This window comes from Bos indicus x Bos taurus, chromosome 21 (assembly GCF_003369695.1).
Source record: "Bos indicus x Bos taurus breed Angus x Brahman F1 hybrid chromosome 21, Bos_hybrid_MaternalHap_v2.0, whole genome shotgun sequence".
NCBI classification, from domain to species: Eukaryota; Metazoa; Chordata; class Mammalia; order Artiodactyla; family Bovidae; genus Bos; species Bos indicus x Bos taurus.
The window spans coordinates 21,263,300-21,275,941 of record NC_040096.1 but is presented as its reverse complement, the minus strand read 5'-3'; the positions used below and the strand labels follow the sequence as shown (position 1 = coordinate 21,275,941).

The 12,642-nt window shown below is 50.6% G+C and overlaps 1 protein-coding gene across 1 annotated transcript in view; it reads left to right on the top strand.

The window, feature by feature from the left end:
• Positions 1 to 1,343: 1,343 nt before the first annotated feature.
• Positions 1,344 to 12,642, top strand: part of ANPEP (alanyl aminopeptidase, membrane) — a 29,352-nt gene continuing 18,053 nt past the window's right edge. The window contains exon 1 of the mRNA XM_027521250.1: positions 1,344 to 1,434. The gene's annotated coding sequence lies outside the window, so the exon portion shown is untranslated. The remainder of the gene's footprint in view (positions 1,435 to 12,642) is intronic.

Genomic DNA, 12,642 nt, shown 5'->3' with positions numbered 1-12,642 from the left:
CCAATAAACCTGTGATTCTGTTTTAAGACCACAGAAACAAATTAGAAAGGGGAAGCGAGGCTGCTACTTACAGCATCCTAGCCCACTGTGCCGTTTCTAAAGGAAGAGCAAGTGCAAGTGAGTCAAAAAGCAACCACTTTGGGCCATGCGGTGCAGGGCTAAACTCCCACAGATTCAGGTAATGGATGAGGAAGTCGATTAGATTGGGCGGTCTCTAAATTTGCTTGTAAATCTGAGATTCTGGAAGGTGTCTTGAACCTTGTGGTTGCCCCCTCCGCAAAAACGCCCTGGTCCTAATTCCTGTATTTCTGAATATGCTTTGCTATGTGGCAAAGAGGAATTAAAACCGCAGATGAAATTAAAATGGGGTAATCAGCTAACCTTAAAATAGGGAGAAACCTTGGATTATTGGAGTGGACAAAATGTAATCACAAGGAGCCTCTAGAGTAGATGCAGGAGGGGAAAAAAAGGATTGATGTCAGAGTGATACAACGACAGAAAGACTGGATGGGCCACTGCTGACTTTGAAAATGGTAGGGGGCCACAAGCCAAGGAATGCGGATACCCAGAAGAGGTTCTGTAGAACATCCAGAAGGAAACCCTGTGGACACCCTTGAATATACATAGCCTGATGAGATCCATTTTGGACTTCACTTACAAAACTAAAATAAGAAGCGCGTTGTTTTAAATTTGTGTTAATTTGTTACAACACCCATAAAGAAAAAGTGCAAATAGCATCTGATACTGCCCAGTAAAAAGATGCCCAGGGAAGAGGAGTGCCTTGGCCCTGGACGCTCAGCCTCTAAGGAAGCAGCATACCCTGACTCTGGTCTGGCTTTTTTCTTTTTTGCTAGGTCCTGCAGCTTCTCTTCCTTCCTAATGATGAGCCCCCGGTATCACGAATGTTAAATTGTGTGCTGCAGAGATTCAGTTATCTGGAACCGCCATCTCCATGGGGATGCCCGGTTTGTTTTTTCAATGAGTGGGGCTCCCCCTCCCCTCGCCCCAATTCGAAGGGTGGGCCTCTGTGCCCTTCCCCCAGGGGCAGATGCTGTCCAGATGTGGGCGGGGGCGGGGCCCTGGGGCTGCGGCCACGGCGGGACTGTTTGGGGAGCAGGGGAGGGGCAGTGGTTGTGGAAGCTGGAGACCTGGGGAACCAAAGAGCAATTCCAGGGCCGGCGGGCGGGCCGTCGCTGGAGCAGCTCCCCTCGGGGTGCTTCGAGGAGGCTGCGGGCAGGCAGGGGAGGAGTCCCGGCGGAGCTGCGGGCCGGCAGGGGTTAACCCGGGAGTAGTGGTCGGGTCAGGTTACTTCCCTTTAAAAAGAAGGGGAAAGGAGGAGTCAGGCACTGGTGGGCAGTGTCTGTGGCTGGTCCGGGTCGTCCATCGGGGGAGGAGGCTCGCAGCCGGCCAGGGCCGGGCGCCTGGCAGCCTCAGGCAAGTCGAGCGGGGTGCAGAGGGGACCGGGTGCGCGGAGGGGCCGCGGGGCGCAGCCGGGCTGAGGCAGGGACCCCGATGCAAGCGCGCTCAAGACTCCGACGTCCCTGCCGACGCCCCCTTCCCAGACCGGCACACTGAGGTCCAAGGCGAGCGAAGGAGAGAGACCCCTCTAGGATCGCGCCGCCAGGATGGTCCCGCAGCGGGCCTGTCAACGGTCGGGGAGCGGGAGGTCCCGCCCTGGAGAGGTGGCTCCCAGGGTGGCGAGCGCGGCTGCTGGCGCCTCTGGGGGTGGACCGACGGAGAGACACCACTGGTGCAGCGGACTCAGCCCTGCTGGGGTCCCGGGCCAGGTGGGGTGGGGACAAAGCGTGGTGGCGAGCGTGGTGACTGGTGGTGACTGTGAGACTCAACCGCTCAGACTCGCAGTGGCTGGGGCGGAGCCAAAGATGCGCGAGGTCCTGGCTAAGGCTTGGGGGTCTGTCTACAGAGCCCCCAGAGCGGGAGCGGGGCCGGGGTCAAGACTCCAGCAGGAGATCCCCTTAGCTAGCCTTGGACGTCTTGCTTCCCTCCAGAGCCCTCCACCCGACTACTATTTTAAAGGGAATTCCTATTTTTAGTGAAAGTTGCTCAGTCGATGTCCGACTCTTTGCGACCTCATGGACTATACAGTCTGTGGAATTCTCCAGGCCAGAATATACTGGAGCAGGTAGACTTTCCCTTGTCCAGGGGGTCTTCCAAACCCTGGGATCGAACCCAGGTCTCCTGCATTGCAGGCAGATTCTTTATCAGCTAACCCACTCCCCTGCTCCTTACAACACCACCACTGGGATGAGGGTTTTCCTGATGTGGGAACAGAGTGCTTGCTCCAGCCCTACCCCGAAGCCGAGATGATCAGTGTTCCTACTGCTATAGGCATTTGCTCTGGTGAGGGGCTTCCAAGTAGAGCCAGTAGGGTCCTAACCCTGCACCTCCCCACCCCTCCAGCAGTGCGGTGAGTGGGGGTGCCCAGGTGGGTCATGCCTTGGGTTTTGTGACTTGAATCCTCCTCCTCCTCCCTTCATCCCAGCTCAGGGCAAAGTGCTAGTTACTGGAATCAGTGGGACAGTCAGGCAGTGTGGCTGGCTGGTCAGAGCGCAGTTCTCAGTCAGACCTGAGGTCTGAAGCTGGCTTAGTCCCTGAGTCTCTCAATGACCTGGACATCTCTGGGCCCTGCTTTGCTGCTGCTGCTGCTGCTGCTAAATCATTTTAGTTGTGTCCGACTCTGTGCGACCCCATAGACGGCAGCCCACCAGGCTCCCCCATCCCTGGGATTCTCTAGGCAAGAATACTGGAGTGGGTTGCCATTTCCTTCTCCAATGCATGAAAGTGAAAAGTCAAAGTGAAGCCACTCAGTCGTTTCAGTCGTGTCCGACTCTGTGCGACCCCATGGCCTGCAGCCTACCAGGCTCCTCCATCCATGGGATTTCCCAGGCAAGAGTACTGGAGTGGGGTGCCATTGCCTTCTCCAGAGCCCTGCTTTATTCACCTGTAAAAGAGGAGTGTGGGCCTTCCCAGGTGGAGCTAGTGATAAAGAATCTGTCTGCCAATGCAGGAGACAGCAAGAGACAAGAGTTTGATCCCTGGGTCAGGAAGATCCCCTGGAGTAGGTAATGGTAACCCACTCCAGTATTCTTGCCTGGAGAATTCCACAAAGGAGCCTGGAGGGCTACAGAACATGGAGTCGCAAAGACTCGGACACTACTGAATGACGAAGCACACACAGGCACACACACATACAAACACACACAGTGTGTCTGAAAGAGGAGTCTTGGAGCAGATGGGCCTTCCAGTTGACTGTGATTGAAGAGTTGGCTGCAGACATGTGAGGTGGGGGAGGGGAACAATGGGGGCGCAGCCAAGAGGAAGTGGGAATGGGCCTCGGATCTGCCAAAGATCCCCTCCCCACACACTGGGGGCAGGGGAGGTGGGGAAAGCAGGGTGACTTGCCCAACTCTGGCAGTAGGCTGGCATCCTCCCCTAGCCCACCTCCCTAAAGAGCCCTAGAGTCTAAGCCTAGACTATGAGTGAAAGGAAGCTTAACCCAGAGAGCTGCTGCCACTTCACAGATGGAGAAACAGGCTCAGCTGTGTGAGGCAGCCCAGCGCCTGCCCCGTGATTCCCCGCCTCCCGAGTCTGCTAGAGAGTGGGGCATCAGCTCCCCACTTCCACCACCCTTAGGCCAAGTTTTCCAGCCCCTTTGCTTCAGGAGTTTTATTGCTAAGCTTTCTTTCTGAGAAGAAAGGTTGGGGTCCCCAAGTGGGAAGGCAGCAGTCTCCCCAGTATTGGAGTTGGGCCTAGTTCCTGGGCCTCTGCCTTTGATGGAAGACCAGGATCCCACGCTGGGGACTCTTTCAGAATCTGGGAAGGACGGTATGGATGGCGCGCCCGCCGCTCACATGGAGCCCCCTGAGAGCCTTCCTTCACACAGGCCACCAGCCATCACCTCCAGCCTGGGCCCAGGCCTAGGTGTCTGTCATCAGAGGCGCGGCCGTGTTTCTCAGCTGCACCTGGAGGCTTACCAGGGTCCCCCACAGCGGCCTGAGTCTGGGAGCACTGCCCTCCCCTTCTGATAAGAAGTTCCACTTCCTAGAGCCCCCGCAGCTCCCGGTCCTGGTCTAGGGCCAGGGAGTTGCTGGCCCCCTTGTAGAGCCCCCAAGCTGACTTCACCAGATTCCCAGTCTCCTTGCAGCAGCCACTCCCGCCATGTCCCTTAGAGTGCCTATAAAATTCAGAAGAAGGGACACACAGTTCCCCTAAAAGATGATCAGATCTTTCTTCCTGCCTGGCCTTCTTTAAATTGCTGTCCTGTGCTGTCACCTCCTGAGGTCTCTTGAAAGATGTATGTCTCCTCCTGAGGTCTTTTAACCCTCTGGGGCACTGCACAGTAGGAAATGTAGGGGCTGTATGAGAGGATGCTTTCGGGAGGCGTGTATAATCCAGCAATAGAATCTGCCACAACTGTCTGTGTGACCTTGGGCAAGTCACTTAACTTTGTGCTGTGGTTTCCTCAAGAGCCAGTGGTGGTGATTATCCTGATGGTGATTGTCTGAGTTCGGTCACACAGAAGGCAATTTTCCAGGCAGGATCTGCAGCCCAGAAAGGCCCTTCCAAGGCTGGTGTCCTTCCACCCACTCCCCACGGTCCCCATCTCTCCTTTGCTCCTGAGTGCCTTGGATTGGCTTCCAGAGGTCAAAACAGGAGCTGACTTCCTATGGGGGCTTTCTGCGGTTCTCACAGGATGGACAAGGTCCAAAGCTCCCAGAGGAAGCACCCTGGGGGGCTGGCCTGGGCCCAGGCTCCTGCAGCTGTGGGTGGAGACCTCAGAAGCCTGGGAGAAAGCCAGGAGCCTCAGGGGCCAGAAAGTGCCGGCGCTGGGGCCCCAGCCTCATTCCTGCTCTTCACTGTCTGCTCCTTCAGAGCAGACAGATGCCTTCGGTTTTTCCATCGCTCCCAGCCTGCCCAGCCCTGCAGCTAAAGGCGGGGGAGGTGCTGAGTAAGCCTGAGCAACAGCTTACCCCCAGGGCCCGGTAGTCTGGGAGGGAGCCTGGGCTGCACAGTTGCCAGACTTCTGGTCCTGGGTTTCCCCACCACAGTCCCTCCCAGGCTCCTGGTGTTTTCATGTTTGAATAGAAAGTAACTTGCACTCCCAAACCTGAGATAAAGCTTTGTCTCCTATATGAGTGGCTATGCCTCAAATATTCTCTAACATGAGCATTGTTAGCCTTTTTTTTTTTAATTTATAACTTTTGTTCTCTGGACCAAAGCATAATCAGGTTAGAAATATATAAACCCACAGGTAGAAAGGCAGCTTTGGTTGAGACGGGGGCTGGGGACTCAGCTTCTTCCCCATCCAGAGATAAATAGTAAAAGGAATGCACACATCTGCTCATTGGCAGAAAGCTTCCATTCCAAAGACCCTTTGCACATGTCGCCTCCCCAGAATCCTACGGGGTGGAGCAGTGATTCCCAAAGTGAGCGCAGCCGAACAAGATGATTTTGTTGGCTATCTAGATGAAAAATTTTCATTTATTTATTCATTTTTAATAATTCTATTTATCTTTGGCTGTGCTGGGTCTTCGTTGCTGTGTGGACTTTTCTCTAGTTGCAGCAAGTGGGGGCTACTCTCTAGTCGCAGTTTGTGAGCTTCTCATTGCGGTGGCTCCTCTTGTTGTGGAGAACCGGCTCTAGGACACAAGGGCTTCAGGAGCTGCAGAGCCTGGGCCCTAGAGCACAGCTCAGTAGTTGTGGCATGGGGGCTTAGATGCTCTGTGGCATGTGGGAGTCTTCCCAGATCAGGGATCAAACCTGTGTCTCCTGCATTTGGCAAGTGGATTCTTTACCACTGACCCACCGGGAAAGCCCCTTTATTTATTTTTTAATTTTTATTTTATAAGTCATTTTCCTTTTACAAAGCAACCTTATCCGTGGTACTTTGTTACGATGGCCTGAGCTGACTAGTACATCAACTTTATTTTTATTTATTTCTTTTAGTATTTATTTGGCTTTGCCGGGTCCCAGCTGTGGCACACGGGATCTTCAGTCTTTGTTGCGCCATGTGAGGTCTTCAGTTATGGCCTGCGAACTCTTAGTTGCAGCATACGGGCTCTAGTTCCCCGACCAGGAATGCAATCCAGGCCCCCTACACTGGGAGCATGGAGTCTTAGCCACTAGACCAGCAGGAAAGTCCCGAATTGTCTTATTGTTGCATCTGTTCCATGAGCATGTGTTACCTGTCTGCTGTGTACCAGGTGCTTGCCTGGTGTAGAGGATTCTACCCTCATGGCACTGAGTCTTGGGGGTGCTGCGAGGGCTTCCCTGGAGTAGCATCACTGAAGTGAGCTTCCTGGATGAGTGGGTGGCAGGTGAGGGAAAGACACAAGCTTTCCAGGCCCAAAGAGCAGCTTGGGGTGGGAGTGAAGGGTGGAGGAGGGAAGAGATGATGGGCTCGAGAAACCAAAAGAGGCCAGTGGGGCAGAACAACAGGGGGCAAAGGCTTGAGATGAGACCAGAGACTCACTGGAGGCTATATCATACTGGACCTATAGGCCGTTGCAAGGAGTGTGGACCTTGTCATTCATTCAGCCAACACTGGGCTTCTCCCCTGTGCTAGGCATGGCGCAGTCTACAAGTCATGGCTCCCTTGAGGTGCCTCGGTCTAGTGAGAAGCTTTTGAACAACATAGATGGCCTTTTCTTAAGTTCTGTGACAGAAGTGTGAGCCAGAGGCCAGGGAAACATCAGGGGAAAGGAGCTGCCTCTGCTTGAGAAGGCAGTGACATTTGACCTGGGTTTTGAAGGATGAATAGGAGTTTGACAGGAAAGAGAGGAAAGGCATTCTCAGCAGTGAAAGCAGGTACAGAGATATGAAAAAGTCCAGGGAGTTTGGGAGAAATGCCAACAACTGCAGTCACGCTGGGCACCGGAAAGAGGAGAGGCCAGAAGGTCAAGTCCACAGATTTTCAGGCTTGAGCCAGAGGTGAGCTTTCGTCCTCTAAGCAGTGAGGGGAGGGACACCAGGTGCAAGCAGGAGAGGAAGGTCTCTCTGCCAGGTTGTGTGGGCAGGTTGGGTGACAGGAGAGGAGAGCAAGGTTATTGCTACCCAGTGGGCTGTGGCCGTGGCCATGCGTGGGCTGTGGTGGGGGCTGGGAGAGAGATCTCTTTTTATTATCAAAGAAGGTGGGGGCTGTGGAGCTTGCCCCTCTCTGTGTCCCCAGACTGGGCCGGCACAATGCCCAGAAAAGGGACCTCTCATTCCAGGGCAATAGGCTGCCTGCTGCGCCAACTTTGAAGACCAGAGGCCCTTTCCAAAAGAGTAAGGATTCCAGCCAGCTGGGCCCATGGGCTGTGTCCAAAGCAAACAGGAAAAGGCCATGGTGGGCCAGGCAGGGCCTCTTTCTTTGTTTGGAGTCGGGAACAGGCCAAGCAGGCTTGTGTGTCTCTCTGCTGCAAAGGTGGGAGCAAGCTGCAGGCCCTACAGAGTAAAACTTGTTGTGGGGGGAATACATGGCCCCTGGGTGCCAGCCTTCAAGGGCACAAGAAAGATGGTTTTTCTTGGCAAATTCTAGCCCTGATGGAGTGAGACGGGGAGCACACACTTCTCTCTCTCGATCATCCTCAGGGGCCTCTGTTCCCTTGGTCACAGTGACCAAGCTGGAGCCCTCCCCCGGGGACTTGGTTTCCCCACTCTTGCTCCTTGGTCATTAGCCCAGGCCTAATAGAGGTGGCTGCAGGTCACTGCAATGGAAAGTCCACACTGCCCAGACCAGGGCCCCGGGGGCATGTCTCCAGAGAGAAGGAGGGAAGTGCTGACTGCTCAGAGCACCTCGAGCCCAAACATGGGCACCCGGGATTCCCCTGAAGACTCTATCCTGTACTCAGACCCAGGCCAGATGACAGGTGGCAGTCATTCAGTCTCCCAGGGATGCCTGGATGAATTAACCTATGAATATATTCAATCCACTCACACATTTGTTTACCAAGTCTCCAGGCAAGCTCAGGGATGGCCAGCCCAAGCCAGGGCAGGGAGTGGCAGAGGAGCAAGGTCCTCAAGGAGCTGATGAAGAAGGCAGACTCAAGCCCTGAGATGCATCTGGCCCGAGCAAGAGTCTTGCCTGTATGCCATGGTTGGAGAAGGGCTCAGAGAAGGAGCAGACCATTCTCCCAGGGCAAGGTGGGAGTGGAGGCAGGGGTGGAGATGGGCTACAGAGACTCCAATAAGGAGTGACTCCTGAGTCGAATCACTCATTCATCCATGCACCAGTCCCTGCCTGTGTGCATTCACTTCAGTTCAGTTTAGTTGAGTCGGTGATGCCATCCAGCCGTCTCATCCTCTATAGTCCCCTTCTCCTCCCGCCTAAAATCTTTCCCAGCATCAGGGTCTTTTCCAATGAGTCAGTTCTTTACATCAGGTGGCCAACGTATTGGAGTTTCAGTTTCAGCATCAGTCCTTCCAGTGAACACCCAGGACTGATCTACTTTAGGATGGACTGGTTGGATCTCCTTGCAGTCCAAGGGACTCTCAGGAGTCTTCTCCAACACCACAGTTCAAAAGCAACAATTCTTTGGTGCTCAGCTTTCTTTATAGTCCAACTCTCACATCCATACATGACTACTGGAAAAACCATAGCCTTGACTAGACGGACCTTTGTTGGCAAAGTAATGTCTCTGCTTTTTAATATACTGTCTAGGTTGGTCATAACTTTTCTTTCAAGGAATAAGCATCTTTTAAGTTCACGGCTGCAGTCACGATCTACAGTGATTTTGGAGGCCCCCCCAAAATAAAGTCTGTCACGGTTTCCACTGTTTCCCCATCTATTTGCCATGAAGTGATGGGACCAGATGCCATGATCTTAGTTTTCTGAATGCTGAGCTTTAAGCCAACTTTTTCACTCTCTTCTTTCACTTTCATTAAGAGGCTCTTAAGTTATTCTTTGCTTTCTGCCATAAGGGTGGTGTCATCTGCATATCTGAGGTTATTGATATTTCTCCTGGCAATCTTGATTCCAGCTTGTGCTTCATCCCACCCAGAGTTTCTCATGATGTACTCTGCATAACAGTTAAATAAGCAGGGTGACAATATGTAGCCTTGACATACTCCTTTCCCGATTTGGAACCAGTCTGTTCCATGTTCAGTTCTAACTGTTGCTTACTGACCTGCACACAAATTTCTCAAGAGTCAGGTCAGGTGGTCTGGTATTCCCATCTCTTTCAGAATTTTCCATAGTTTGTGGTGATCCACCCAGTCAAAGGCTTTGGCATAGTCAATAAAGCAGAAATAGATGTTTTTCTGGAACTCTCTTGCTTTTTCCATGATCCAACAGATGTTGGCAATTTGATCTCTGGTTGCTCTGCCTTTTCTAAAACCAGCTTGAACATCTGGAAGTTCACAGTTCACATACTGTTGAAGCCTGGCTTGGATAATTTTGAGTATTACTTTGCTAGTGTGTGAGATGAGTGCAATTGTGTGGTAGTTTGAACATTCTTTTGCATTGCCTTTCTTTGGGATTGGAATGAAACTGACCTTTTCCAGTCCTGTGGCCACTGCTGAGTTTTCCAAATTTGCTGGCATGTTGAGTGCAGCACTTTCACAGCATCATCTTTCAGGATTTGAAATAGCTCAACTGGAATTCCATCACCTCCACTAGCTTTGTTTGTAGTGATGCTTCCTAAGGCCCACTCTACTTCACATTCCAGGATGTCTGGCTCTAGGTGAGTGATCATACCATCGTGATTATCTTTGTCATGAAGATCTTTTTTATACAGTTCTTCTGTGTATTCTTGCTACCTCTTCTTAATATCTTTTGCTTCTGTTAGGTCCATACCATTTCTGTCCTTTATTGAGCCCATCTTTGCATGAAATGTCCCCTTGGTATCTCTAATTTTCTTGAAGAAATATCTAGTCTTTCCTATTTTATTGTTTTCCTCTATTTCTTTGCACTGATCACTGAGGAAGGCTTTCTTATCTCTCCTTGCTATTCTTTGGAACTCTGAATTCAAATGGGTTTATCTTCCCTTTTCTCCTTTGCTTTTCTCTTTTCTTTTCACAGCTATTTGTAAGGCCTTCTCAGACAGCCATTTTGCTTTTTTGCATTTCTTTTTCTTGTGGATGGTCTTGATCCCTGTCTCCTGTACAATGTCACGAACCTCTGTCCATAGTTCTTTAGGCACTCTATCATATCTAATCCCTTGAATCTATTTCTCACTTCTACTGTATAATCGTAAGGGATTTGATTTAGGTTATACCTGAATGGTCTAGTGGTTTTCCCTACTTTCTTCAGTTTAAGTCTGAATTTGGCAATAAGGAGTTCATGATCTGGGCCACAGTCAGCTCTCAGTCTTGTTTTTGCTGACTGAATAAACCTTCTCCATCTTTGGATGCAAAGAATGTAATCAATCTGACTTTGGTATTGACCATCTGGTGATGTCCATGTGTAGAGTCTTCTCTTGTGTTGTTGGAAGAGGGTGTTTGCTATGACCAGTACGTTCCCTTGGCAAAACTCCGTTAGCCTGTGATCTGCTTTGTTTTGTACTCCAGGGCCAAATTTGCCTGTTACCCCAGGTGTTTCTTGACTTCCCACTTTTGCATTCTCTAGTCCCCTATAATGAAAAGGATATCTTTTGGGGGTGTTAATTCTAGAAGGTCTTGTAGGTCTTCATAGAACCATTCGACTTCAGCTTCTTCAGCATTACTGGTCAGGGCATAGACTTGGATTACCGTGATATTGAATGGTTTACCTTGGAAACAAAGAGAGATCATTCTGTCATTTTTGAGATTGCATCCAAGTATTGCATTTTGGACTTTTTTGTTGACTGTGATGGCTACTCTATTTCTTCTAAGGGATTCTTGCCCACAGTAGTAGATATCATCTGAGTTAAATGGTCATCTAGTAGTAGATGGTCATCTGAGTTAAATTTGCCCATTTCAGTCTATTTTAGTTTGCTGATTCCTAAAATGTCGACATTCACCCTTGCCATCTCGTTTGACCACTTCCAATTTGCTTTGATTCATGGCCCTAACATTCCAGATTCCTATGCAATATTGCTCTTTGCAGCATAGGACTTTGCTTCTATCACCAGTCACATCCACAACTGGGTGTTGTCTTTGCTTTGGCTTTGTCTCTTCATTCTTTCTGGAGTTATTTCTCCACTGATATTGTAGCATATTGGGCACCTACCGACCTGGGGAGTTCATCTTTAAGTGTTCTATCTTTTTGCCTTTTCATACCATTCAGGGGGTTCTTAAGGCATTCACTTAACAAATATTTATTGAAGACATCCCTGGTGGTCCAGTGGTGAAGAATCCACCTGCCAATGCAGGGTACATGGGTTTGGCCCCTGGTCTGGGAAGATCCCACATGCCATGGAGCAACTAAGCCCATGTGCTGTGACTACTTAGCCCACGGTCTAGAGCCCGTGCTCCACAATGAGAGAAGCCAACTAGAGAGCAGCTCCTTCTCCCTGCAGCTAGAGAAAGCCTGCCTGCAGCAATGAAGACCCAGGGCAGCCAAAAATAAATAAATAAAAAATTAAAACTATACGTTAAAAAAAACCCAAATATGTGTTGAGTGACTACTACATGCCCGATACCATCAGTGAGCAGAAGCAGCCATGGACGGCTCTCATGGGGGTCTGTTGGTGGTGGGGGTAGGGGAAGCACTCAGGTCATCACCACACAGATCAAATGGAAAACTATGCCAAATTATAGGGCTTTGAAGAGAGGTTTGTGGTTCTCAGGAGCTTGACCTGGTCAGGGAGGCCAGGACATCTTCTCTGAGAAAGACTTGAAGAATAAATAAGGAGTAACCAGAGCAAGAGTAGGAGGAAGATGATCCAAGCAGAGAGAGTTGCACGTGCAAAGGTCCTGTGGTAGATGGCCTGGATGAAGGCCAGACTGGCTAGAGTTCCACAGCAGAGAGGAGTGTGGTAAGAATGAGGTCAGGCAGTCAGCCAGCTGACAGCACTTGACTTGCCGGTATCAGAAGATTTGGTCTGAATTCCGAGAGCAAAAGGATACTTTTAAGCAATGGTGCAAAATGATTCAACTTATGTAGCAAACTGGTTTTATTGTTGTTGTTGTTGAGTCAACAAGTCGTGTCTGACTCTTGGCAACCCCATGGACTGCAGCACACGAGGCTTCCCTGTCCTTCACTATCTCCCGGAGCTTACTCAAACTCATGTGCATTGAGTCAGGGATGCCATCCAATCATCTTATCCTTTGTCATTCCCTTCTCCTTCTGCTTTCAATCTTTCCTGGCATTAGGGTCTTTTCCAGTGAGTTGGCTCTTTGCATCAGGTGGCCAAAGTACTGGAGCTTCAGCTTCAGCATCAGTCCTTCCAATGAATATTCAGGGTTTGAGGAGCCCAAATGTTAGCAAGGAGTCCATGAGGGTCTAGAAGTGCCCACATAAACAGTGAGAATGGCTTTGACTCAGGACATGGTGAGACTGGGGGGCAGGGTGAGTTGAATGTTGGGGTGAGGATCAGGCAGTGTTGAAGTCTGAGAAACTGGGCTGGTGGATGGGAGGGGTGACAATGAACTTCGTATTCCTGTAAGAACATATTATATTGAGTATGATAAGTAATATCTTCATTTTTCCCAGGGATAGAATGGTTGACTTCTGGGGGAAAAGAACAAAGGACTTTCAGGTTCTACTATAATGCGTGTGCT